We start from the raw sequence: 26,636 nt of genomic DNA on the forward strand, positions 1-26,636 counted from the left end.
CGGGTTTTCTATCTATTATTTACAAAATTTTTTTTTTTTTTTTTTTTTTTTAATATGCATTTTTACAAGTATTTCAGACGGATGAAGAAGAGATACCACAATATGCCCCTGAAATGGCTACCTGTTTACCCCAGCAGTAGACAGGCAGTCATTTCATGGAAGCCGGATGGGAGGTCAGTGACTGACCTTGCCCCGTCTGGTACAATTATATATAGGATGGGATGTAAAACCGTTTAGGTGGTTACAGTGGCCCTTTAGGAATTTCATTTTTCCGGATGGACCTCTTTTGGGTCCTTGCCGGATGAATGCTAGACGCAAAGGATCATCTCTAACGGCTGCAAAATTGTTTGACAAATGCCGTTGAGTTATTGGATCGCTAGAACAATGTTCCACCCAGAAGGGGGGCTGTTCTCTCCAGTGATTCACCCGGATGGACCTCTTTTGGGTCTTTGCCGGATGAATCCCAGATGCAAAGGATCATTTCTAACGGCTGCAAATCGTTTTAGACAAACGCCGTTTGAGTTGTGGGATCGCTAGAACAATGTTCCACCCAGAAGGGAGCTGTTCTCTTCAGTGATTCACCCGGATGGGTGTCACCGGATGACTGCTCTTTTTGGAGCAGTGGTTTTAACAAGTGTTCTTCCGTCTGTGTTCTTGCACTAGACAGGTGCAAATACAATTGTATGAATGGAAATTATATGCTTTCACATTTCAATCCTTAGAAGTAGTACTTTTTCAAGTTATCTACATTCCAGGTACGAGGCAGCCGCATTCCGTCTGGGGTTTCCAGACGGTATGTGCCGTTTCTAACTTCTTCAAAAATCCGGTAGGGTCCCTCCCAGTTTGGGGTTAGTTTCCCTTGTTCGTATGCCCTACCGGTTGCTTCAAGCTTCCGTAATACAAAATCTCCAACTTTGAGGGGGCGTTTAAGCACCTTTTTGTTGTAGGCCCTCGTCATTCGAAGGCGGTAGATTTCATGACGCAAGGCAGCGTTGCCCCTTCTTTCTGGAAGAGTATCCAGAGACAGGCGCATGGCTTCCCAATTTGCCTCTTCATCATACAACATGATTCGAAGTGTTGGCTCATATAATTCAATGGGAAGCACCGCCTCTGTGCCATATGCCATAAGGAATGGAGTTTCACCGGTTGACCCCTTCTCAGTAGTTCTGATGGACCAAAGAACGTGAGTTAACTCTTCTGCCCAAAGCCCGCCTGCCTTCTCGATCTTTTTCTTTATGCCGCTTGAGATGAGCTTGTTGAAAGCTTCAACTTGACCGTTTGCTTGCGGACGGCCAACGGATGCAAAGTAGTGGGAAATCCCTTGATCTTGCAACCAAGTCTTCAGGACAGGCGTTTCGAACTGGGGGCCATTGTCAAAGACCATTGACATTGGTACACCGAACCGAGTGATGACATTTCTCCAAATGAAGGAGATGACATCCTTAGTTTTGATGCCCTTTACCGCCTCGGCCTCAACCCACTTGGTGAAGTAATCAACAGCCACCAAAATGTATCTTCTGCCGCCTGGGGCAGGAGTGTATGGCCCCAAAATATCCATGCCCCATTTTGTAAAGGGAATTGGGCTGTGAATAGCTGTCATATCAGTTGCCGGCTGCCTTATCAGCCGGCCGAACCTCTGGCACTTGTCGCATCTTTTCACCAGATCTAATGCATCCGCCTCAAGTGTAGGCCAAAAGTATCCTTGGCGCCGGGTTCTTTTGGCGAGGGTCCTCCCGCCAATGTGAGATCCACAGAAGCCGGCGTGAAGATCTTCCAGTATTTCTTTGCCCCGTTCTGGGGTAACACACTTGAATAGCGGCTGCAAGTAACCCTTCCGAAACAGTTCACCGTTGTGCATTGCGAAGCTTAATGCTCGTCTTTTAAGAGCAGCTGCTTCGGATGAGGTTTCCGGTAGAGTGCCGTCTTCCAAGTAATTCCGGATGGGGTCCATCCATGTGGAGCTTCGATCTAGAAGTCCAATGGGGTCATGTTCAATGCTTTTCTTTTCCATGACTTCCCAGAAGACTGATCTAGGCGTATCACATGTGGCGGAGGATGCAAGTTTGGATAGTGCATCCGCCTGATTATTCTCGGATCTGGGTACTTGACTTAGGTTGAATTCATCAAATGCCCCAGCCTCCTCTTTGACCGCCTGCAGATACATAATCATCACCGGATGCGTGGCCTCGTAGTCACCGTTGTACTGGCTAACGATGAGTTGGGAATCTGAGCAGGCATCAACTTTCCTTGCCCCGACCGCCTTACACATGCGGATACCGGCTAGCAGGGCCTCGTATTCAGCCTCATTATTCGAAGCTTGAAACTTGAATCGTAGAGCGTACTCGTATTTTTCCCCCTCCGGAGAGTGAATAATTACACCCGCTCCGCAGCCATTCAGCGTAGAGCTCCCGTCTACATAAACCCTCCAAACTTCATCAGTTTTATCCGGCTGTATTGGCCTTGTCATTTCAACAATGAAGTCGGCAAACGCCTGACCCTTAACTGCTCGCCTGGGTTCGAAAGTGATTTCTAAGCCTTGGATTTCCACAGCCCATTTAATCATTCTTCCGGATGACTCTAAAGTGGTCATAGGCCTTTTGAGCGGCTGATCAGTGTAAACGGTCACCGGATGTGCTAAAAAATACGGTTTCAGCCGCTTGACTGCTTTGAACAAAGCCAGACCGAATTTTTCGATCATGGGATAACGAAGTTCAGCATTCCGGAGGACATGGCTTATAAAGTATACCGGGAGCTGATTACCGTCTCTCTCAGCAAGGAGGACGGCACTCAAGGAGTGATCCGAGACGGCCAAGTACATGTAGAGAGCCTCCTGGGGTAGGGGACTCACCAATCCTGGCAAAGAATGCAGGTGTTGCTTCAGCCGTTGAAATGCCGCCTCAGCCTCTTCACCCCATTCAAACCTTGACCTCTTTTTGATTGCTTGAAAGAAATACAGGCACTTGTCACCTGACCGGCTGAGGAATCTTCCCAGTGCCGCCAGGCAACCGGTAAGCTTTTGAGCCTCCCTGACGGTACGTGGCGACTGCATGTTGATCACCGCCTGTACTTTGTCCGGATTGGCTTCTATGCCCCTCTGATCAATCAAAAATCCAAGAAACTTCCCGGACTCAACTCCAAAGACGCATTTTTTAGGATTTAACATGACTTTATGCCGTCTGAGGGTGGTGAGAGTTTCTCGGAGGTCGGCTAGATGATTCGCCTGCAGCTTTGATTTGACAATCATGTCATCAATGTACACCTCCACGTTCCTTCCAATCTGATCATAAAAGACTGAGTTCATCATTCGCTGGAAAGTAGCAGGCGCATTCTTCAACCCAAACGGCATCACCTTGTAGCAATATAGCCCTTGATCTGTGACGAAAGCCGTCTTCTCTTGGTCTTTCTTCCACAAGGGTATCTGATGGAAGCCGGAATAGGCGTCCATGAAACTCATCAGGGCATGGCCGGCTGTAGAGTCTACCAAATGATCTATCTTTGGAAGCGGGTAGCTATCCTTTGGACAAGCCCTGTTGAGGTCCGTGTAATCTACACACATCCGCCAGGTTCCATTCGGCTTTTTCACAAGGACGACATTGGCTACCCAATCCGGGTAGTAACATTGCCGGATGAATCCAGCATCCAAGAGTTTCTTGACCTCGGTTGCTGCCGCCTGGGACCTTTCCTCGCCATGGTTCCGTTTCTTTTGCCTGACCGGCTTCTTCTTAGGGTCCACAGCGAGTCTATGTACAGCAAGATCCGGACTTACACCCGGCATCTCTTCTACTTCAAAGGCAAACACATCTTTGAACTCCTTCAGCCAAAGGAGCAAACCTGATCCCAAACTTTCAAACGCAGCCGTTCCAACCTTGACGGTTCTGTCTGGCCGACTGTCTTCAAGGACAACATCAATTATTTCTCCTGCCGGCTGAGGGCGAAGGACGTTTGTCCTCTCGGACAGTGATTGCTATTGTTTCTCCTTCACAGGCGCCAGTTGGTCCGCCTTCCTCTTTTTACCGGCTGGCTTTGTAGCCGGTAAGCTTTGATCACAGTCGTCAAGTTCAACAATTTCTTTCTCTTGACCGCCTGTGTCAAGCGTTGGTTTGATGTCCGAGAGGTAACACTCTCTTGCCATCTTTTGGTTCCCACTCAAGGAACCGACTGTGCCATCATCCCTTTCAAACTTTATCAACATTAGAGATGGGATGATGACTGCCTTTGAGAGGTTAAGGGTTGGACGGCCAATAATCAGATTGTAGGCAGTCAGCTCTTCTACTACAAGAAACTTGACAACCATATGCCGGCCCTTACCCTTCTCTCCGAACCGGATGGGTAGATCAATCATGCCCACCGGATGTACTACTCCTCCCCCAAAACCTACAAGAGGGTATGAGGCCGGAAGCATGCTACTGGGCTTATACTTGAGTTTCTCCAAGCACCGGTAGCTGATGAGGTCGGATGAGCTCCCGGTATCAATCAAGATCCGGCCAACTCTTTGATTGGCGATTTTGCACTCGATGACTATGGGGTCATCATGAGGCCGCCTGACATCGCCTCTATCTCTCTCGGAGATGTTAACTTCCGGAAATGAATATTCAGACGACTGGCCCTCATCCACCGAGTTGACCAGTTTCCGAATGTTATCTTTTGTACCCCGGATGGTAGGCCCACCTCCCGCAAAGCCACCGGCTATGGTCAGAATGGTTTCCTCATCCGTATCCGATTGAGTAGCCGGCTTCTTTGGGGGTGGTCCTCTTGCTTGTTTAGGGGTACCCCTTGACTTGGAAAGATAGGATTTGAGAGCCCCCTCATCAGCGAGCCGGTCGAAGAGCCGCCTGAGACTAAAACAACCCTCAGTGTCGTGGCCAATTTCCTCGTGAAAAAGACAATATTTGCTCTTATCCCGGGCGCTTAGAGGACTCTTCATAGGAGACGGTTTTTCAAGATTCAACCGGTCCTTTACTTCGTTGAGAATGGAGGCACAGTCCTTGTTGAACTCGTACTTTGGCACATACGGATCCGACCTCTTCCTTTTCTGGAAAGGTTGTCCGGATGAGTCTGCCGCCCATACCCCCTTTCTCTTGTCTTCCTTTTTGGCCGACTGGGAAAGCTGTCTCGAAAGGTCGATGTTGATGCCGACTCGGATCGCTGAGTCTTTTTATCTTGGATGAGGGTCCGGGCATCAGAATAGACTTTCTTGGTTCCATCCGGCTGAATGTGCCGGACGGGCTTTCTGACTCCATCTATAGGAGTGTGCATCTTTGAGAAATCAAAGAGCCTAGCTGGCATGTCTGACTTCGGATGTGGGGTAGATGCTCTACCCTTGACTGTTTTGGCCGTCTTTTTACCGTGACGCCTTTCTTCCGCCTGACCCTTACGGGGGCCGGCTGTGGAGTCCAGAAGGCCTTTAATCTCTCCTTTGATCTCTCCTTTGAAGCTCATCATCATATTCATGAGCTCATCTCTGGAGACTGGGGAGTCTCCAGCGGTAGAGGTTAACCCAAGCGGCCCCCTAGTTGGCTTGCTAGGAGCCGCCTGGTTCCCTTCCCGTTCTCTCTTATCTTTGGAACGGGTGTTCTTGGTCCTCAAAGAGCCATCTGCAGCAGTGTAGGCTTCCAAGTCATAGTTATCGGCTGTATCTTGGTCCGAATGGACCTCAACCTCCCCAGTAGGCAGATTGCCTTTACCAGGTAGTATAGGCTCAGATGTCATCTAGAAAGTACTCTCCCCACAGACGGCGCCAAATGTTTGGGGGTTTTCTGTGTCCTTCGGGAGAGTTACAATTTCCTAGCAGACTTCCTTCTTACGCCTGTACCTGCACCTAGCCGACTTCCTTCTTGCGCCTGTACCTGCACAAGTAACGGAGACTCCGGATGGGGGGTGGGAGTTCCGCCTCCGAAGATTAAGTTAGTATCTTTTCGAAGTGGAATAAGAACAGCAAAAGCTTCTCGGTTCGAGAGCGTTTCCGTAGGTTTGGACTTTGTTTGTTTTTTTTTTTTTTGTGGTTGCAATTAATGTATGTGTCTGTGTCATAAATGAGGTCTACCCTTACTATTTATAGTAAGGGAGAACTGTACCTCAATTAGGGTATAAGGGACACGTGTCTGCAAAGGAAATGGGCCTTTGCAGACCGCTGAAGGATTGACACGTGTCAAGCCTTTATTGGGCCACGTGTCTTAGGGTATTTTCACCCTAAACAACTGCTGTAACATTCACTAACATCATCACTACACACAACACTATATTGCATTACTGGATCAACTTTTGGTTCAGGTTCATACTCAAAATCAGATTCTGACATCGACCCACTTGACGAAGATTCAGAGGATGATTCATCACATGATTCTACTTGATACTCAGTCACTTGTTTCCTGCTGCGACCCTTTATGGCCTTCCCTTTACCTGAATATCAAAGAAGGACTAACCCACTTCATATAATGCCTCTTAACAATGATGCAACTTAAAACTTCACAATAATTCATCAATATTCAATCAACTTCAACCTTTCAATTCATGAATATAAAATATTCAAACTTCACTATGCAACTTCACAATTCATGAATATTCAATCAAATATTCAATCAAACATTCAGTCAAAAAACCAATCAAATATTCAATCATATATTAATCAAATATTAAATCATATATAAATCAAATACTCAATTTGCAACTACACACTTCACAATTAAACCAAATATAAATCAACTACCAAACTGCATGCATGAATATCAATTACCAAATTGCAAAAAAAAACAACACGACTTCACAAAATGGCCACACATACAGTTATATATCACAACTTCATAAAAGCTAATATCAGATAATTCTCTACATGCGGGTTCTAAACAAACATCACAAAATCAAATCATCACTAATTTCAAACTAATAATTTAATTCAAACACTAAATATCACAATTATGCGATTATTATATTAATTCAGTTACCAATTTCGCAAAACCCCAAACCCTAATTTCAAAATTACTTTTTAATTCAAAATTGCATTAACAGTTACATTACTGATTAATATCAATTAACAATTACACACAATCCGCTAATAATTCAATCAACATTTGACCCATTCAGTGTCGCAAAATCGCAACTTCAAACCCTAAATTACAACTACTACCAATTGAAACTTACCTCGTCCCTTCATTAGAAATGTGAAGTCTACCCTGATCAATACCCTTCTCTCGTGGACTAAAATGGTGAAGAACAGACCTCTGCACTAACTCTACACAAGCGGGAAAACTTAAGCTTTGTGGGAGATGAAGAAACGGAAATTCTAATTCAAACGGGTATGTTGTGTTTTTATATTTGTACTTATATACGTATGAAGTATTAAAATACACTCACTTAACTGAGAAAACCCCAAAATCCCCCCGTGCTATTTACAGCACGGTGCAGGGCTGAGACATACTCGTTTTTGGTGTCACTTTTGGGAAAACTCTAGGCGCATAGTCCCTATGTATTAAGGATGCAAATAGGATGGCATTATTATAAATAATTGGAATCTGAAGGTGAAAATATGATGATAAAATGTACCACTACTTGCATAATAGTACATAAAAAATAATATTCAAATAACTTATACTTTAATGGTACATTATACATGTATAGTAGTACACAAAAATGTACCACTATACTAAAATAAAAGAGAAAATGTACCATCGAACTCCAGATTGCCTTCCTATGTGTATGCCAAATACATAGGCCCTATGCGCCTAGATGCACTCCTGAAACAAGATTCTACATATGTGTATACAGTATAGCACATTGCTCCGTCTGTGGAATTTGAGGTTGAGGTAGTGAACGTAGTGATGTAGTGTCGTCATTTCTCACCTCACTTTATTGTGGACTTGTGCTCTAGGGATCAAATTTTATAGGATTAGTACTCCGTCCGTTTTAAAATACTTGCTCTACTTTTCTTTTTCGTCCGTTTTTAAATACTTGCTCCATTTCATTTTTTGGAAAGGTTTTATAATATTTAATCGGTTTTTTCACCATATACCCATGATTTTTTTTTGTTTATTCACCACATATCCATGAACTTTTGTAAATTCATCGAATACCAATAAGTTTTCACAAAAAATCACTATATACCCTTAGTGAACCTAACATAATATTCTCACACTTAGTGAACCCAACATAATATTCATTTCTCCTCCTATTCATCCACTACTTTTGCTTTTTACAATTCTTTATTTTCTCAACTACCCCATATCTCCATATTTTATTACTTTCTCCAATTTCTCCTAAAACTCCGTGCATGGAGAAATTGAAGCAAGTATTTAAAAACGAAGGGAGAATTTATTTTTATTTATTATGATATGATTATATTTCGGGGTTATTTTTGGAATCCCTTAGGATACTGGTCACGCTCTGCGGACAGGATGGCTCGAAAACCTGCAAAACACAAATATTCCGTTGCCATAATATTCGCCTCCGAAGGTTAAGTTAGTAACCGGAATTCGATAAACTGGAGAGAGGAAGTAGAGAGAAGTTGCAGCTAATTTTATGCTCTATTTAATGTAATGTCTTAAATCCACCCCTCCCATCATAAGTGATTGGGGTATTTATAGGGGTGCGAAATGATGTGCCTTTAGGGTTAGTGACCTAGGATGGCGTGATCTGATTCGCGGCACAATCAGGAGAGGGCATGTGTCCCCTTGGGGCGCCATTTTGCGGCTGTCTATGTAACACCCTAGAAATACCTATTTTGCTCTATTTAAAACTCAAAATAGGAAAATCTAAGACATTATCGCTACCGTGAAAATGGCTAAGGCAACTGTTTTGGATAATTTTACCCATGCCACGTGGCCCAATCAGGCCTTGACACGTGTCACACTTTGGTTGGTCCGAATTGGGCAAATCTCCTTTTGACACGTGTCTCTCCTAGAACTTGGGAATAAAAGGCGGCCTTCGTCGGACCAAATCCCGAAAAAGCCGCAATGCGGCGCAGCCCATAATAACTAGGTCAGAATGACCTAATTAGGGGCACATTTACCAAAGACCCTATAAATAGGGAGATTTCCCCCAATTTTGGGACATCTACATTTATTACAGCATGCCTTACATTCTCTTACATCAGAGAATCACCTGATCTCGGAATCCGAGAAGATCTTACCTGCACTTTCTCCCATTATTCTTCTAGTACTAACTTGACCGTCGGAGGCAAAGCTTCAACCACCCGGAGTCTCCGTTGTTTTGTAGGTATAGGCCGCGCACAACCAGTCTTTGAGCTGTAACTCTCGCGAGGGACAAAAATACCCAAAACATTTGGCGTCGTCTATGGGGAGAGTATCTCAAGGATGATTCAAGAGTCTGTACCACCTCCTGACCGTCCGGTTGACCAACCAGAGGTCTTTACTTACCAAGAGGATGATGATCCTCAAGTCAAAACTTACATTGCCAAAGATGGTTCCCTGATCACTAAATGCATTCGTCCTAGAGACACTCTGGAACGGGGCGAGAGCCAGACGGGTACAAGCCGACCCCCAGGTCAGCCGGAAGGGGAAACTCGTACAGTAGGTGGATCCGCCCCTGTCACCCAGGACGAACTCATGAAATTCATTACTAGAATCAAGGGTGAAATCAAGGATCTGATTACCAAGAGTAAGGCTGGCCCAAGCAAGGGTCAGTCGGCAAAGAAGACTCCTCAGGGAAGGAAAAAGCCAGTCAAGGACAGGCAGCCGACTCTGCATCCAAAGGACAAGGAAGCCGGGACCCTCGACTGGTCCAATATTCTTCTTCCCCAGAAGAACACAAGAAACCCCCGCCGGTTTAAATAGCCGGAGGAAAACAAAAAATCGACTCCTAACGCTCGGGAAATCATTACCCGCAGAAGAGTTCGGTAGCCGTCTGAGTCAGCCTCTACATCGAGCTTTCTAGACAGCTTTAAGAACACATCAACACGGAATACTCAGCCCTTGCATGAGAGCCATACATGCGGTAATACCGTCCACTCTGGCCCTCAAATGATTGTGAATGCACTGTATGTACCTCATATGGTCTACGGTCCGTACTCCCCTCACTTCATGCAGCCGGTCCTCTTTGGGGGTCAGACGGCATATAAAGTCCAACCTTTGGACTAGCAGCTCAGACTGCTCAAACTTGGTGAACAAACTTCCGCGTTCACCAAGGAGATAACCGAAGCCGCACAGCCGACCAAGGTTAAGAATGTGATGGTAGGTGCTTATGATGGTACCACGAACCCGGAGGACCACCTCATGGCTTAATCTAACCTCATGCACATGTAGGGGCTGGAGGATGCTATGTGGTGTCGGTGCTCACTACAAGAAAATAACCTTTTCATAGCGATTATTTTAACCTTTAGTATTGATTGTAATTGCAACAAAAAGCTTTCCCAACGAATGGTCATTCGATACAATATCCCCGTTGCCTTAGCCTTTAGTAGTGGTTTTCAATATTGCTGGGGTTGGCCTCAATAATCGATACGAAAAACTACATCCAATTGTGGTGATTATTGTAGCGATTACAATCGCTATAAATGTTTAACTCATTTTCTTCAAAAAAAAAAACATGCGTATGATCTTTACAAGATTCGAACATGCAACCTCAAACTCTTATATTAAATGTTTCACCAATAAGCTATGACATATTTTATGTATTCTTTGTCAAACAATATTTATATATCTAGTGTTGAAAAGGCTTTTCGTATCGAATATTTAGGATTTAGTGGCGATTGTAAATGATACAATTTCTCAAAATTATATAAATGTGTAAAAATAGTGTTGATATGTATTACTATGTTTTCCGTATCGAATTTATATGGGAAAACCATGGCGATTGTAGACATGATACGACATCCTTAATTATTTCACAAACATACTTGCATATTGTAGCGAATGTACAATCGTTATGAAATAATCGCTACGAAAAGAGATTTTTCTTGTAGTGGCTTCCCGGCTACATTGAAGGGCATTGCCCAACAATGGTTTGGCAACCTGCCAGCCCGGGTGCATCGACAGCTTCAGGAAGCTTGCCTTCCTGTTTGCCTCCAACTTCTCGATGAACATCCTTGCCAAAAAGACAAGCCTCGACTTGAGCACCATCCGGCAGGGAGATAGAGAAAGGCTCTGCTCTTATGTCAGGCGGTTCAACCTGGTGAGAATTCAAATTCAGGGGCTGTCTGACAAGGTAGCCTATACAGACTTCTTCAAGGGTCTAAAGGACGGGTCGACCTTTAAGTTCGACCTTGTTCGTAAGAGGGTTTTCACCCTTCAAGAGGCGTTGATAGAGGCGGAGAGCTTTATTCAAGCTACCGACCTCTGCATGTCCAGCCACCAGTCAAACTCAAAGAAGTCCGACAATCAAAAAGAGAGTCGGTCTGCTCAGCCGGCTCAGAAAGTTAAAGAGAGAAAAAAGAGAAAAGAAGTTTGGGTGGTTAAGAACCCGATCAACCGTCCAAAAAGAAGACGAAAGAATCCAAACTGTATGTCTCGCGGTATGAATTCAATAAAGACTGCTACACAATCTTTTCAGAGGTGAAGGACCGGCTGACTATCGAGAAGCCGAATCCTATGAAGAGTTTTGTTCAATCGCGGAACAAGAATAAATTTTGCCACTTCCATCAGGAGGTGGGCCATGACACCAACGATTATTATAGTCTCAAGCGGACGTTGGACCGTCTGGATGACAAGGGCTTACTGAAATCCTATATCCTGAAGTCCAAAGCGGCTTCTAAGACGAATCCGGGGCAGTCATCAAAAACTGTCCAGCCTACTAGTAGTTCGGATACTGATAAGGATCCAGTCTACACCATAGCAGGTGGATTCGCAAGCGGTGGCCCGACCATCCAGGGCACCAAGGATCATCTAAAAAGGATGATCCACTCAGTCGATGATGGACAGTCGTCCTCAAGCGGGAGATTCCCAGACGTCCTCATCACTGACAAGGATCGAGGCAAGGTTCGTCGACCGCATGACGACCCAGTCGTCATTGAATGCAAGGTCGCCAACCAGCTGGTTGGCCGGATCCTCATAGACACGGGTAGCTCCTCTGATCTCATCAGCTACAAGTGTCTATCCCGGCTTAATTACAGGCTGGATGGTCTGCACGACGTCTCCCACCCATTGGTTGGCTTTGGGGGAGGGGTCGTGCACCCAATCGGGCAAATTAACATTCCCATCTGGATGGGGGGAGAAGGGGGAAGGGCGACACATGGTCGTCCGATTTTTGGTGGTTAAGGAGTTGACCTCCTACAACATCATTCTTGGCCGTCTTAATCTGAACGAGTGCAAGGCCGTCATCATCCCAGCTCTCATGCTCCTCAAATATGGAAGGGGTGATGGCATTGTTGGCTCCCTCAACGGGGATCAGAAGACGGCAATAGAGTGTTATCTCTCAAATGTCAAGCCGACTGTTTCCGCAGCCGGTCAGCCGAAGGAGCCAATAGACCTTGACGAATTCAAGGACCTCGATTCACCCCCTCCAGCAGCCGCAAAGAAAAGAAAAATTGAAAAGTTGGTGGAGGTAAAGAAGGAGAAGAAATAGCAATCACTGACCGGGGAACGGTCAGATGATCTCCGTCCCTAGCCGGCTGGTGAGCACATTGATATCCTTCTGGACGACAGCCGTCTAGAGTGGACAATTAAGGTGGGGACGGCTGCCTTTGAAAGGCTTGGTGCAGATCTGCACCTTTTGTTTAAAGAGTTCAAAGGCATCTTTGCCTTTGAAATGGAGGAGATGTCAGGCATCATCCCGGATCTTGTTGTCCACAAACTCGCCGTGGATCCTAAAAAGAAGCCCATCCGGCAAAAGAAAAGAAATCACGGCGAGGAGAGAAGTCATGCGGCAGCTGCCGAAGTAAAAAAGTTGTTGGACGCCGGGTTCATTCGGCCATGTAACTTCCTGAGTGGGTTGCGAATGGTGTACTGGTAAGAAAGCCGAATGGTACCTGGCGTATGTGTGTTGATTACACAAACCTCAACAAGGCATGTCCGAAGGACAGTTATCCATTTTTGATCGATAGTCTGGTCGATTCTACAGCCGGTCATGCCTTGATGAGTTTTATGGATGCCTACTCTGGCTTCCATCAAATACCCCTGTGGAAAAAAGATCAAGAAAAGATGGCCTTCGTCACCAATCAGGGGTTATTCTGCTATACTGTGATGTCGTTTAGCTTGAAGAATGCGCCGGCTACTTTCTAACGGATGATTGATACAGTCTTCATTAATCAGATTTGAAGGAATGTAGAGGCGTACATTGATGACATGATAGTCAAATCCAAGCTACAAACAGATCACCTTGCTGATCTCGAGAAACCTTCACCACACTTAGGCGGCATAAGGTCATATTAAATCCCAAAAAGTGTGTTTTTGGTGTTGAGTCTGGGAAGTTTCTCGGATTCCTTATTAATCAAAGGGGAATAGAGGCTAACCCCAAGAAGATACAGGCAGTGATTGACATGAAGTCACCCCGCACTGTTAAAAAAGCTCAGAGGCTTACCGGTTGTATGGCTGCGCTTGGGATATTTCTCAGCCGGTAAGGTGACAAGTGCCTTTATTTCTTCCAGGCAATCAGGAAGAAGACTAGATTTGAATGGAGGGATGATGCTGAGGCGGCCTTTCAGAAATTGAAAGAATATTTACACTCCTTGCCAAGGCTTGTTATCCCTCTGCCAAAGGAGACGCTCTTCATGTACCTAGCCATCTCAGATCATGCCCTTAGTGTCGTTCTCCTTGCTGAGAGAGACGATAATCAGTTCCCTGTCTATTTCATTAGCCATGTGCTCAAAAATACTGAACTCCGATACCCCATGGTTGAAAATTTTGGCCTCGCACTTTACATGGCTGTTAAGAAGCTAAAACCATACTTCTTAGCGTATCCGGTGGTGATCTATACTGATCAGCCCCTCAAGCAGCCAATGACAACCCTGGACTCATCCGGAAGAATGCTTAAAGGGGCTATTGAAATACAGAGTCTTGAAATCACCTACGAACCAAGAAAGGCGGTGAAGGGTCAGGCGTTTGCTGACTTCATTATCGAAATGACAAGGCCGGCTACTCCGGATAACCTTGATCAGGTTTGGAAGGTGCATGTAGACGGGAGCTCTACTATGAACGGCTATGGTGCAGGCATAATCTGTGAATCTCCGGAAGGGACAAATATGAGTATGCACTACGTTTCAAGTTTCAGGCCTCAAATAATGAGGCGGAATACGAAGCCCTGCTAGCCGATATCCGCATGTGTAAGGCGGCAGGGGCAACAAAAAATGACGCCTGCTCAGATTCTCAGTTGGTCGTTAGCCAATACCATGGTGAGCTCAAAGCCACCCATCCGGCTATGATCAAGTATCTGCAGGTGGTCAAAGCTGAAGCGTGGACACTTGAAGAATTTCATCTAAGTCAAGTGCCCCAGTCGAAAAACAATCAGGCGGATGCTCTGTCAAAGCTAGCATCCTCACCCTCTTGTGATGCACTCCGATCAGTCTTTTGGGAGATAATGGAAAAACGAAGCATATCTGATGATCAGCCCATTGGAATTCTGGACTGAAGATTGACTTGGATGGATGGCATCCGGGCGTATCTCACAGACGGAACGCTTCGTGATTCACCCCAGGAGGCAACCGCGCTGAAAAAGCGTGCAGCAAACTTCGAGATCAGAGAAGGAGAGCTCTTCATGGAGGGTTTTTTGAAGCCCTTATTGAAATGTGTTACCTCGGAAAAGGGGAGAGAAGTTCTCGAAGAGTTGCATGCGGGATATTGTGCCTCCCACTTAGATGGCAGATCCCTAGCCGTCAGAGGCAGGCGGCATTATTTCTGGCCCACTTTGGAGTCAGATGCCATGAAATTTGTTAGAAAATGTGACAAGTGCCAACGATTTGGCAAGCCTATCCATCGCCCGACTACTAATCTAACGGCAACCCATAGCCCAATCCTGTTTGCTAAATGGGGCATGGACATCTTAGATCTGTATAAGCCTGCACCATGCAGGAAACGCTATGTACTTGTGGGTGTGGACTATTTCACCAAGTGGGTGGAAGAAGAGGTGGTAAAAGGCATCAAGACAAAAGATGTCATCTCCTTCATATGGAAGAACATTATCGCCCGGTTTGGGGTACCTATGTCTATGGTATTCGATAATGGACCACAATTTGAGACGCCTCAAATCAAAACTTGGTTAGGAGATCAAGGGATCTCACACTGTTTTGCATCAGTCGATCGACCCCAAGCAAACGGCCAAGTTGAAGCCTTCAACAAACTCATCTCAGATGGTAAAAAATGAATGACATGATTTATATCGACTTGATATGAAAATTTAAATGATTAATTCAAATTGGTTTTTTTTACTTTAAATTATATTAGATATGCATTTTATTATGTTTTGATATATATTTTTATTTTTTATTTACTAATTAATTGAGTTTAATAATTTTAGTGGTTTACACAATAGAGTTCCAAAAGAGAGGATTGCCTCATGCTCACATTCTTCTTTTTTTACATCGTGAAAACAAGATTTCTAATGATCAAGAAATTTATAAAATCATATATGCTGAAATTCTTGATCCAAAACAAGACCCCAAGTTGTATAAAGTTGTGGGAGATCACATGATGGATGGTCCTTGCGGTGAATTAAATCGAAACTCTCCTTGCATGAAAGAGGGTAGGTGCTCGAAACATTTCCCAAAAAAATTTATCCAAGAGACAAGTGTTGATGAAGAAGGGTATCCGATGTATAGAAGACGAGACAATGAAAGATTTATTGAAAAGAATGGAGTAAAGTTGGATAACAGATTTGTTGTTCCATATAATCCAACACTCCTCCTAAAATATGGTGCTCATATCAACATTGAGTTGTGTAATCAACATAGGTCGATCAAGTACTTATTTAAGTATATAAATAAAGGAAATGATCGGATCACTGCTGCCATTTCTAAAGGATCTGAAGGACCTTGTGATAATGTTGACGAAATTCAAGCATACTACGATTGTAGGTATGATTTCATGTACTTATTTAAAATTTTTGTTGCACAATAACTTATTTAAATACACAAGTAATGAATAAAATTTTAATTTGATTATTGTTTGAAGGTATATTTCACCTTGTGAAGCAGTGTGGAGAATTTTTGGATTTGACATGCATTATAGAACTCCTTCAGTCGAAAGACTATGTTTTCATCTTCCTGGTGAGCAAAATGTCATGTTCGAAGATGATGATCCAATAGATGCAGTATTAAATAAACCTTCCATTGAGAAATCTCAGTTTTTGGCATGGATGGAATGTAATAAAAAATATGCGAGAGCTAGAAAGCTCACTTATGTTGAGTTTCCAACAAAGTATGTGTGGAAAGAAGGCAGGTGGGAAGAAAGGCAACGTTCATTTTCTATTGGAAGAATTTATCATGTCCCTCCAGGTTGTGGTGAAAGTAATATTTGAGAATTTTGTTGAACCATGTGAGAGGTCCGACATGTTATGAAGATATTAGATCAGTCAACGGTGTTTTATACTCATCTTTTTAAGAAGCTTGCTATGCAAGAGGGTTGTTAGATGATGACAAAGAGTACATTGATGGAATCACGGAAGCAAGTTTTTGGGGAACTGCAACCTACCTTAGGAGCCTTTTTTGCATTATTGTTATTGTCAGATAATCTATCAAGACCAGAACATGTGTGGAATGCGACATGGCATTTACTATCTGTAGGATATTCTTCACAAACAAAGGTGTTGTCTTCAAATTCAAGGTAAGCAAATATTTGTTTGTCAATACTTGAGATTAAATTTAAGTTTAATAGTTAATTTGTAATTAAGATTAAGCTATATATGAATTGATTTGATTGTTATTAAATTGCTCAGTAATTCTTCATTCATAATATATAGCCTATATAGGTGAACATTGTAATTCCCTTGATATATTAATTTTCTTAAGCTATTAGGTTTGGGTTATGTATTAGGTGGGTCTTTGTATTACTATAAACATATGTCGTCCCACTAGCTGTAACTCTATGCTTATAACTTGTACAATGTATATATTCTTTGACTTGTAATGCAATTCTCATAGAATCAATTTTTTTTTTTAATATCATACTAGCATGTAAGTTACTATGGTAAGATAGTACCCATCAAAAGAAATAAAATAGTATAATAAGATATTTTGTAGAATATTATCTTACGTCTTAAGATAAACTAGATTTTTTTATAAATTCCTTAATTTATTTCCCAATTTTATGTATAGAATATTTCTTATTTATAAGGCTATTATATATATAATCAAATGCAAATTACCATAAGTAAATTTCCTATATATAATATTAGAATAGTATACTTTGAATATCCTTTTTTAAGAATATTATCTTAATATGTAAGATATTTTAGATCTTATTAATTAGTTTTCCTCGTTAGTTCTCCCTAGAATATTAATATGATGTGAATGCAAATTACCATATGTAACTTACGTAACTAACTCAATTTTTGTTTTTTTTTTTTTCCTTTTTTTTAAACCTAACTAACTCACTTTTGATTAAAAAAAAACTTTTTTTATTTTTTATATTTTACATACTTTACGTTGTATCCTTTTGGTTTTCATATGTAATTCTTTATTTTCATGCATGTGAATGCAATTATAAATATCTACACTACTTTTGTAATACCTGAGATTTTAAAACATGATTTACTATACTCTAATCTTTATTATATACTTAATTTAGTTTTAATCTCTATTTTACGAAGATAGAATGTTTTAGTCTTAATCTTATATTAAGATTATATTATTTCAGAAGCAAATTTTACGAAAGAAAGTAATTTATTGTTAAATTTATTTCGTTCAAATGGTGTTTTTATTTTCGTTAACTATTTACAGATTTGCATCAAAATCTATATTTTTAAAGAGACAGTGAAATGAATAAAATGCCCTGGCTCACAAAAAGAGACAAAACCCACCTCTTTATTTCTCCTTCTCCTTGTCCTTCACGGTTAAGGAATTGATGATACAAAGTCTAGTTTTTGCTCCTTTATTATTATTGGTTGCTCAAATCCATTATTATCACAATAGCAAATTAGATCTTATCATTCCTTTTCTTTCATGTTCTTTTAATAATACTACTTAAGTATTAAACGTTACCACCTCACCTCTTCCTAATTCTTCCTTCATGGTTAAGAAATTACTTGAGATAAAACCAAGTTTTGCCTCATCCAATTTCTATTTTCATCAAACTATAGTTATTACTTCTTCACAGGTAAGGCAAAGAGGACTATTTCATCTTTGCTTCGATTTTTATCGTTTGTTGCACAATTTCCATGATTATCACGTACCAAACTTTATCTCTTCTTTTTCTTCTTGAAAGCTTATTAGCAGCACTTAATACTCCTACATAGGGGTGTTCGCGGTGCGGTTTGATGCAGTTTGGATCATATACTGCACCAAACCGCGAAAGTGTGGTTTGTAATTTTTTCAAACTGCACCAAACCGTACTTTTAAAACAACAACAACCACAACAAACCACACCGCAAGATGCGGTTTGGTGCGATGCGATTTGCGGTTTAACCGTATTTTATAAAAATTGTAATTATTCTTTTTAAAACAAAACTTTTATTTTATATTATAATTACTATTTAATAATTTAAATATTAAACTCTTTTTATTAACCTTTAATTAACTAATAGTCAAAAATTAGCTCATATATTTTAGTTATTTTATATAATTTTAATGAAAATTTAATATAAAAATCGCAAACCGCATTAAAGTGCGGTTTGCGGTGCGGTTTGGTCTCAATAAATTTGGAAACCGCATCAAACCGCAAACCGCGGTTTGGTCATTTTAAAAAACCGCACCGCAATTTTCAAACCGCAGACCGCACCAAATCGTAAAATTGCGGTTTGGTTTGCGGTTTGGTGCGGTCTAAACCACACTCTGTACAGCCCTACTCCTATATTTATTCCAACCACTAAAGAAGCTATCGACACCATGGCTGTCGCTCATCATTCACTAATCCCTATCCATCATCATTCATGATTCTGTTCTTGCTCCAAAAATAGTCTCCTAAGACTAAGTTCTTGAGCTACTTTTCAATAAACCCAAAGTAAGTTACTCTTTTTTTTTCTTTTTTATTTATTTTTTGACAAAAGAACTTAAAAACAAACGTAACAATAAATTTAAATATACATAAGTTAGTCATAACAATTTGTTTCTTCATTGATTTTGCTTCAAATACATAACTCTACATGCTTCTTCACAGAGATTACTCTTTTTGCTTGTAATTTTGGTATAAGTTTGACTTTTACTTTGGGAAAACTACTCTTATTTCTTAAATTAATGATTATGGTAGCATTTGCTTTTAAATGGTCATACTATCATATACTTAGATAACTTACGTAGTAATAATACTCATTTCTAAAATGAGTTTTGTTATTGTTATTCATACTAAATATAATTTATGATTTTGAGTGTTTATAATTTTAATCTTATTCACTACTAATATGAATAGTAGTAGTATATATGTTTTTAATCTATTTTCTATTAGTAATATAAATAGTGGTAGTATCTATTTTTAAAGTAATGCTCATTTTACTCAAAATGAGGTAATACTTGTTTTGTTTCTAAAAATAAGTTTATACTTGTTTTATCAAAGACTTTGAATAGAGAAGTTACCAATAAGTATTTATTATTATTGGGTATGATCGAATGAGTCATGGCAATAAGGAATTAGTGACGAAGGTTGAGAGTTTGGATGATGATTATTGGAGAATAAGTGAGATGATGATTAAGGATGATCAAATAAGGTAATCATTATGTCTAGCAATTGTGTTTAGTCCTGTATATGTAACTATTATATATGTCTAGAAACAGTGTTTAGTTCCGTATGTGTGACAATTATGTCTGGTTATTATGAATGCACGTGTGTAAATTTAAATGGCCATGTTGATGTATCACATGTATACATGTATGATGTTTGGCATGTTATGATTTAAAAGCATGGTATGTGCAAATGATACGACATGATCTTTTATATCCTTGTATATATTTTTTAATGACTTGCGATATGATAAACATGTTTATTGATGTATTTCAGCCATATGATTTATATGAATGATTTTACATATACAATGTTCTATTGATTTGTGGATCTCTCGAAAGTATGTTAATAATCTACGAATAACTTATTTAAAGATACATAACATAATAAATGAAAGTGAAAGACCTAGTCCGTCTGGCAGTATATGTTATGTTTCGGTCATGCAATGCATGTACCCATGGGGCACCAGCCCAAATATGTCAAGCACCTGCTCTATGTTATGGGCACCGGCCCATCGCGGAAGACGTTCCGCCATGTCATACTGTCTAGCAACTAGCATGTCCACCAAAAAAAATTACGAATTCCTGAATTCTATTAAAGGACTTATGAGATCTCACAAGGATACCCTATTATCATTACTCATCGCGGACTTATGAGTTTTATAATATATTGATATGTACGATCATTTATATAGATGTCTTACCATCATACAAGGTGATAAGAATGCTATGAACGACAGGTTTTTCTAGTTATTTTATTAATTTATAAATTATGTGTATGTGATCTGTTTTGCTATGTCACTGCTGTTAAATGTTTAATGATAATGATTATTTTATTCAAATAAGTGTTACGAATGAATGATTATGAAATTTGTCAATGTGCTATGAATTTTTATGAAGTGTAAAGTTGTTCTGAAATGATTTAATATGATACGATAGATGTATCTTTTGTCGGCATTGGAAAGTGAACTGAACATGGAAAATAGGCGAGTTACAGGTGGAGGAAAGTATGTTAATGAAAGGGGGAAACATTCCCACACGAATGAAAGTTATATTATGTCCAAAACTTTTAATTACCTATGATCTTACGTAAAGGGAATGATCCTTGCCGACACAACTTTTAAAAAAATAATGATGTTAAATTATTTCTTTACAACTATGTATGTATGATATATGCTCAAATGATTTTGAAAGAAAAATTGTTTTTACAGGCTAGAGTGATGTTACTGAGTTTTCCACTCATTTTTGGAATTTCCTGTGTTTTCTTTGTTTTCTATTTTTATGGATAACTACAGGGATAATAATGATGGAGCTGAAGTTAATCAAAAGCAAAAGGATTAAAGGAGTTTACTTAGTTTAGGGATTATGGAATCAAGGCTTATTTATTATCGATCATCGAGAGCTGATATTATTTTATTACAGTAAGGAAGACTAGAGTTGTATTATTTATTGAATATTCTCATTAAAGAGTATGTTTATTTGTGGGCCCATAATCCACAGGTGGCTATGAGATTATCTATATAAAATTGATTCCGTTTCGTATGATGAGTAAAAAATGGTTTATCTATGGTTAATTAATTCCGCTGCGAATGACGAGTTAAGTAAGGTCTGGTTACGCCGATTAAAAGTCAGGGCGTTACAACTTTACTTTTTTATTATATATTAGGCCATGTTAACTTTGAGAAGGGTCAATCCGTGAAAATTTCTTTGATGCATTTAGACATTTAGTTGTACGTTTGGTCGCACATTTTCATTTTTTGTTTTAACAATACATTTGCATAATTGAGTATACATAATTATGTACTTCGTACCTCACAATTTCACATTATGATTGTTCACTTAATCATTTAATAGAATAATATACTTACAATAAGCTTTAATGCAAATCATTGACATAATTTCAATTATATTATAGATTTGCAGTTAACATATGATCAGCTAAAAAATTTCACTTTATCTGAAATAGAAAAGTTTTTGCAAAGTAATGGTAGAACACTTCAAAAATATCCCATTATACCTTTTCCAGATGATATTCTCATGTCAGAAGGAAGAAACAAGTTGATTCAAGATGAGTTGCAGTATGATAGATCATCATTACAACAAGAACATGAGGTCCTTTGTTCAAGTCTTACCGATGAGCAAAAAGAGGTGTACAATAAAATCATGAATGCGGTTTCAAAAGAGGAGGGAGGTGTTTTCTTCATATATGGCTATGGTGGCACGGGTAAAACTTTCATTTGGAGAACTCTATGCGTTGCTATAAGATCCAAAGGAGAAATTGTGCTCCCTGTTGCTTCAAGTGGAATTGCATCATTTCTCCTTCCCCGAGGAAGAACAGGTCACTCTAGGTTTAAAATACCTTTGAATGTAACGGAAGACTCAACATTCAATATAAAACCTGGAAGTGATTTGGCGGAGCTTTTAAAAAAGACAAAGCTTATCATTTGGGATGAAGCTCCTATGGTAAATAAATTATGTTTTGAAGCACTAGACAGAAGTTTAAGAGATGTTTTAAGGCCTTCAGAGCAACCATTTGGGGGTAAGGTAGTCGTCTTTGGAGGAGATTTTCGACAAATCCTTCCGGTTATCTCAAAGGGAAGTAGACAAGACATTGTGTTTGCAACAATCAATTCATCTTATTTGTGGAATTTTTGTGAGGTCCTAAAATTGACAAGAAATATGAGGCTTCAAGTAAGACGATCAAGTTTAAGTAATACAGATATAAGAGAATTTTTAGAGTGGATATTAAAAATTGGAGATGGCACGGTAGGAGAGACAAATAATGGTGAAGGCACTATAGAAATTCCTGATGACAATCTGATAAAGGAAGCAACAAATTCGATCGAAGCAATTGTCGATATTACTTATATATCCATCTATTCTTCAGAATTTGTGGGATCCAAAATACTTTCAAGAGAGAGCAATTCTAGCACCAACTCACGAAAATGTTGAAGCTATAAATGATTATATGTTATCTTTAATGCCAGGTGAAGATAAAGTTTTAATTATTACTTGCTTATAAATGATTACTTCTTAATTTAATATATAAGATTTTTATTGACTATTACTTGCTATCTTTAATGCTAGGTGAAGAAATAGAGTATTTGAGTTCTGACAGCATATGTCAAGCAGATACAACCATGGGAATTGAAAACTTTTATCCACCCGAGTTCCTAAACACCATTAGATGCTCCGGTTTGCCAAATCACCGACTAAGATTGAAGGTTGGTGTTCCTGTTATGCTTCTCAGAAATATTGATCAGTCTTCTTGCTTATGTAATGGTACCCAATTGGTGATAACTCAGCTAGGAAAGTATGTTGTTGAAGCCAAAATAATTTCAAGTAGTAACATTGGGCATAAAGTGTTCATTCCTAGAATGGTCCTAAGCCCATCGGATACTACCACTTTGCCAAACAAGCTTCAACGTAGACAATTTCCGTTGGTAGTTTGTTTTGATATGACAATAAATAAAAGCCAAGGTCAATCACTCTCACATTTTGGTTTATATCTTCCAAAACCGGCTTTTAGTCATGGTCAACTTTATGTTGCAATCTCTAGAGTTACAAACAAGAAAGGTTTGAAGGTTCCAATATGCAATAAGGACGGAAATATTGCTAACACTACAAACAATGTAGTATATAAAGAAGTATTTCAAAATTTTCCATGAGAAGGTATTACTCAACACTAATTAATAAATAAATTAATATTCATCATTTGCAACGTTGTTTTAAATCTATATTGTTAAATTCTCTAACTTTTTTTGTAATCAATTTTTACATTGCAGTGCTACAATTCATGGACTTTTATTAATGCCCAACAAATGGACGAAGTAGGTAGAAATTGAAAGGCATTAAGTATTTTAATTAGATTTTTGTGGTTAGAGTCGAATAATTTAAATTTTATTCAAACATTGTGTTGGTCTGGAGCTTAAATTGATTTGTTTATGTTATTTTTTTTCGTCGTATAAGACAATTATTTATTGCATGATTACTTATATGAACAGGAAGCAAGAAGTTTTAACAAAAACACTTCTAAAACGACATATCATTCACAATATACAGTTGATGATAGTTTTGTTTCATATTTTTATTACTCATAAATTGGATTAATATCGCATATTATTAGTTAATCTTATTTAATATTATAAGCCATGCATCGCACGGGCATTGTACTAGTTACTTAATACTTAAAGCGAAACCAGTGATGACACATGTCATTCATTGGTTAAAAATTTTCCCTCCATTTTTTCTTTCCTTCTTTTTTGTTTTTTTTGTTTTTTTATTTTTTTTATTTTGTCAATTCTTCATGAAAATTATTTATACCCTATAATATTTACCTAATGAAATATTCTTATATGTATATAGTTTTTTATATAAGTAATTTTTGTAATTTTCTCCAAGATTTCTACAATATTCTCATGCTAATATTTCTATAATAATCTTGTTTAGGGTAAAAATACCCTAGACACGTGGACCAATGAGAGGAGGCCACGTGTCGAGCTCATGATGGGCCACGTGGCTTAACATCCTCTTGACACATGGCGCCCTCAGATACACCTCTGAAATGGCAGCCTTCAAGGGCCCAAATCCCTAGAAGCGTCGTTTTATGGCGCAGCCCACTGAAAGTTAGGTCAAGTGACCTAACTAGGGGCACACTCTCCAAGGACCCTATAAATAGGGAGATATTTCCCCACTTTGGGGACATATTGAATCATTGATTACACCTACATTCTCTCACATCAGAGAAAGACCTGAGCTTGGAATCCGAGCAGATACCCACTTAAATTTTCGCACCTTTTTCTCTCCCTTCAAGTTTCTAACTGGTGCGTCGGAGGCGGAGCACCATCCAACCGGTGTCTCCGTTTGTTTTGCAGGTACATCTCACGCCGGATCAGTCTTTGTGTTGTAACTCTCCCGAGGGACAAAAACACCCAAAACATTTGGTGCCGTCTTTGGGGAGAGTACCTCGAAAATGGTTCAAGAGTCTGTACCACCCCCTAACCGTCTGGGTGATGACCCAGAAGTCTTTACAGACCAGGAGGATGAGGATCCTCATGTCGAAACCTTTACAGCCGATGATGGCTCACTCAGAATCAAGAGCATCCGGCCCAAAGATATTCTGGAGCGGGGTGCCTCCCAGGCGGGTACAAGTCGACCCCTTGGGCAGCAGGAAGGGGAAACCCATACGGCCTCCGGATCAGCACCTGTCACCCGAGACGAACTCATGAGGTTCATGACAAATTTCAAGGGTGAAATTAAAGAGCTGATCACCCAGAGCCGGGCTGGCCCAAGTAAAGGTCAGTCGGCCAAGAAGACTCCTCTGGAAAAGGGGAAGTTAGTCATAGAGCGGCAGCCCACTCCTCACCCAAAGGAGAAGGCAGCCGGGATCATTGATTGGTCTAAAATTCTTCTCCCAAAGAAGAATACCAACAACACCCGCCGGACTCAGCAGCCGGTGAGATGTAAAAAATCAACTCTTGATGCCCGGGAGATTATCAATCGGAAGAGAAATCAGCAGTTGTCTGAATCGGCTTCTACGTCGAATTTTCTAGACAACTTTAACAATACTTCTGCGGGGAATGCACCTTCCTTGCATGAGAGTCAGACAGGTAGTAATACCGTCCACTCTGGCCCTCAGATGATTGGGGCTGCACCATGTGTACCTTCTCAGGTCTATGGTCAGTACCCACCTTACTATATGCAACCGACTCTCTTCGGAGGTCAGGCGGCATATCACAATGTCCAGCCACTGGACTGGCAGCTTCGTCTGCTCCGCCTGGGTGAACAACCTTCTGCGTTCACCCGGGATATAACCGAGGCGGCCCAGCCGGCCAAGGTTAAGAATGTATTGGTTGGTACCTATGATGGTACCACCAATCCGGAAGATCACCTCATGGCTTACACCAACCTCATGTATCTGTAGGGGTTGGATGATGCCACTTGGTGTCGTTGCTTCCCGGCTACATTGAAGGGCATTGCCCAACAATGGTTTGGTAATCTGCCAGCCGGGTCCATCGATAGTTTTAGGAATCTCGCCTTCCTATTTGCCTCCAACTTCTCAATGAACATCCCTTCAAAGAAAACAAGCTTGGACTTGAGCACCATTAAGAAGGGGGAGAGAAAAGGGTTGCGCTCCTATGTCAGGCGGTTCAATCTAATTAGAATTCAGATTCAAGGGCTGTCTGACGAGGTAGCTTTTACAGACTTTTTCAAAGGTCTGAGAGACGGGTCGACTTTCAAGTTTGACCTAGTCAGAAAAAGGGGCTTTCACCTTACAGGCGACTCTGAGGGAGGCGGAAAGCTACATTCAAGCTACTGACCTTTGCTCGCCTGGTAGCAAGTCGGACTCCAAGAAGTTCGACAAGCAGAAAGACAGTCGGCCTGCCCAGCCGGCCAAAAAGAAAGGAGAGAGCAAGAAGAGAAAAGAAATCTGGGCGGTTAGTGATTCTGATCAGCCGTCCCAGAAGAAGAAGAAAGAATTTAAACCGTACGTCCCAAAGTACGAGTTTAACAAGGACTGCAACTCCATCCTCATGGAGATTAAGGACCGGCTGTCCCTAGAGAAGCCGAATCCAATGAAAAGTTCCAAACAATCAAGGAACAAAAATAAATTTTGCCAATACCATGAGGAAGTTGGCCATGACACCAATGACTGCTTCAGTCTTCAATGGGAGTTGGACCGCCTGGCTGACAAGGGAATGCTGAAGTCCTACATTTCTAAGTCCCCAGCCGGGGCAAAGAAGAAGAATAAGGGTCAGTCCTCTAAGACTACCCCCCAGCCTACTAGTAGCTCGGATACTGACAAGGAGCCGGTCTACACAATAGCAGGCGGGTTCTCATGTGGTGGCCCTACCATCCGGGGCACCAAGAGCCATCTTCGAAAGATGGA

At 40.7% G+C, this 26,636-nt stretch overlaps 1 pseudogene; it reads left to right on the plus strand.

The window, feature by feature from the left end:
• The first annotated feature begins 9,305 nt into the window (after positions 1–9,305).
• LOC110706451 lies at positions 9,306–23,415 on the plus strand (annotated as a pseudogene).
• The last annotated feature ends 3,221 nt before the right edge of the window (positions 23,416–26,636 follow it).

Source organism: Chenopodium quinoa, unplaced genomic scaffold (assembly GCF_001683475.1).
Source record: "Chenopodium quinoa cultivar QQ74 unplaced genomic scaffold, ASM168347v1, whole genome shotgun sequence".
Lineage (NCBI taxonomy): Eukaryota > Viridiplantae > Streptophyta > Magnoliopsida > Caryophyllales > Amaranthaceae > Chenopodium > Chenopodium quinoa.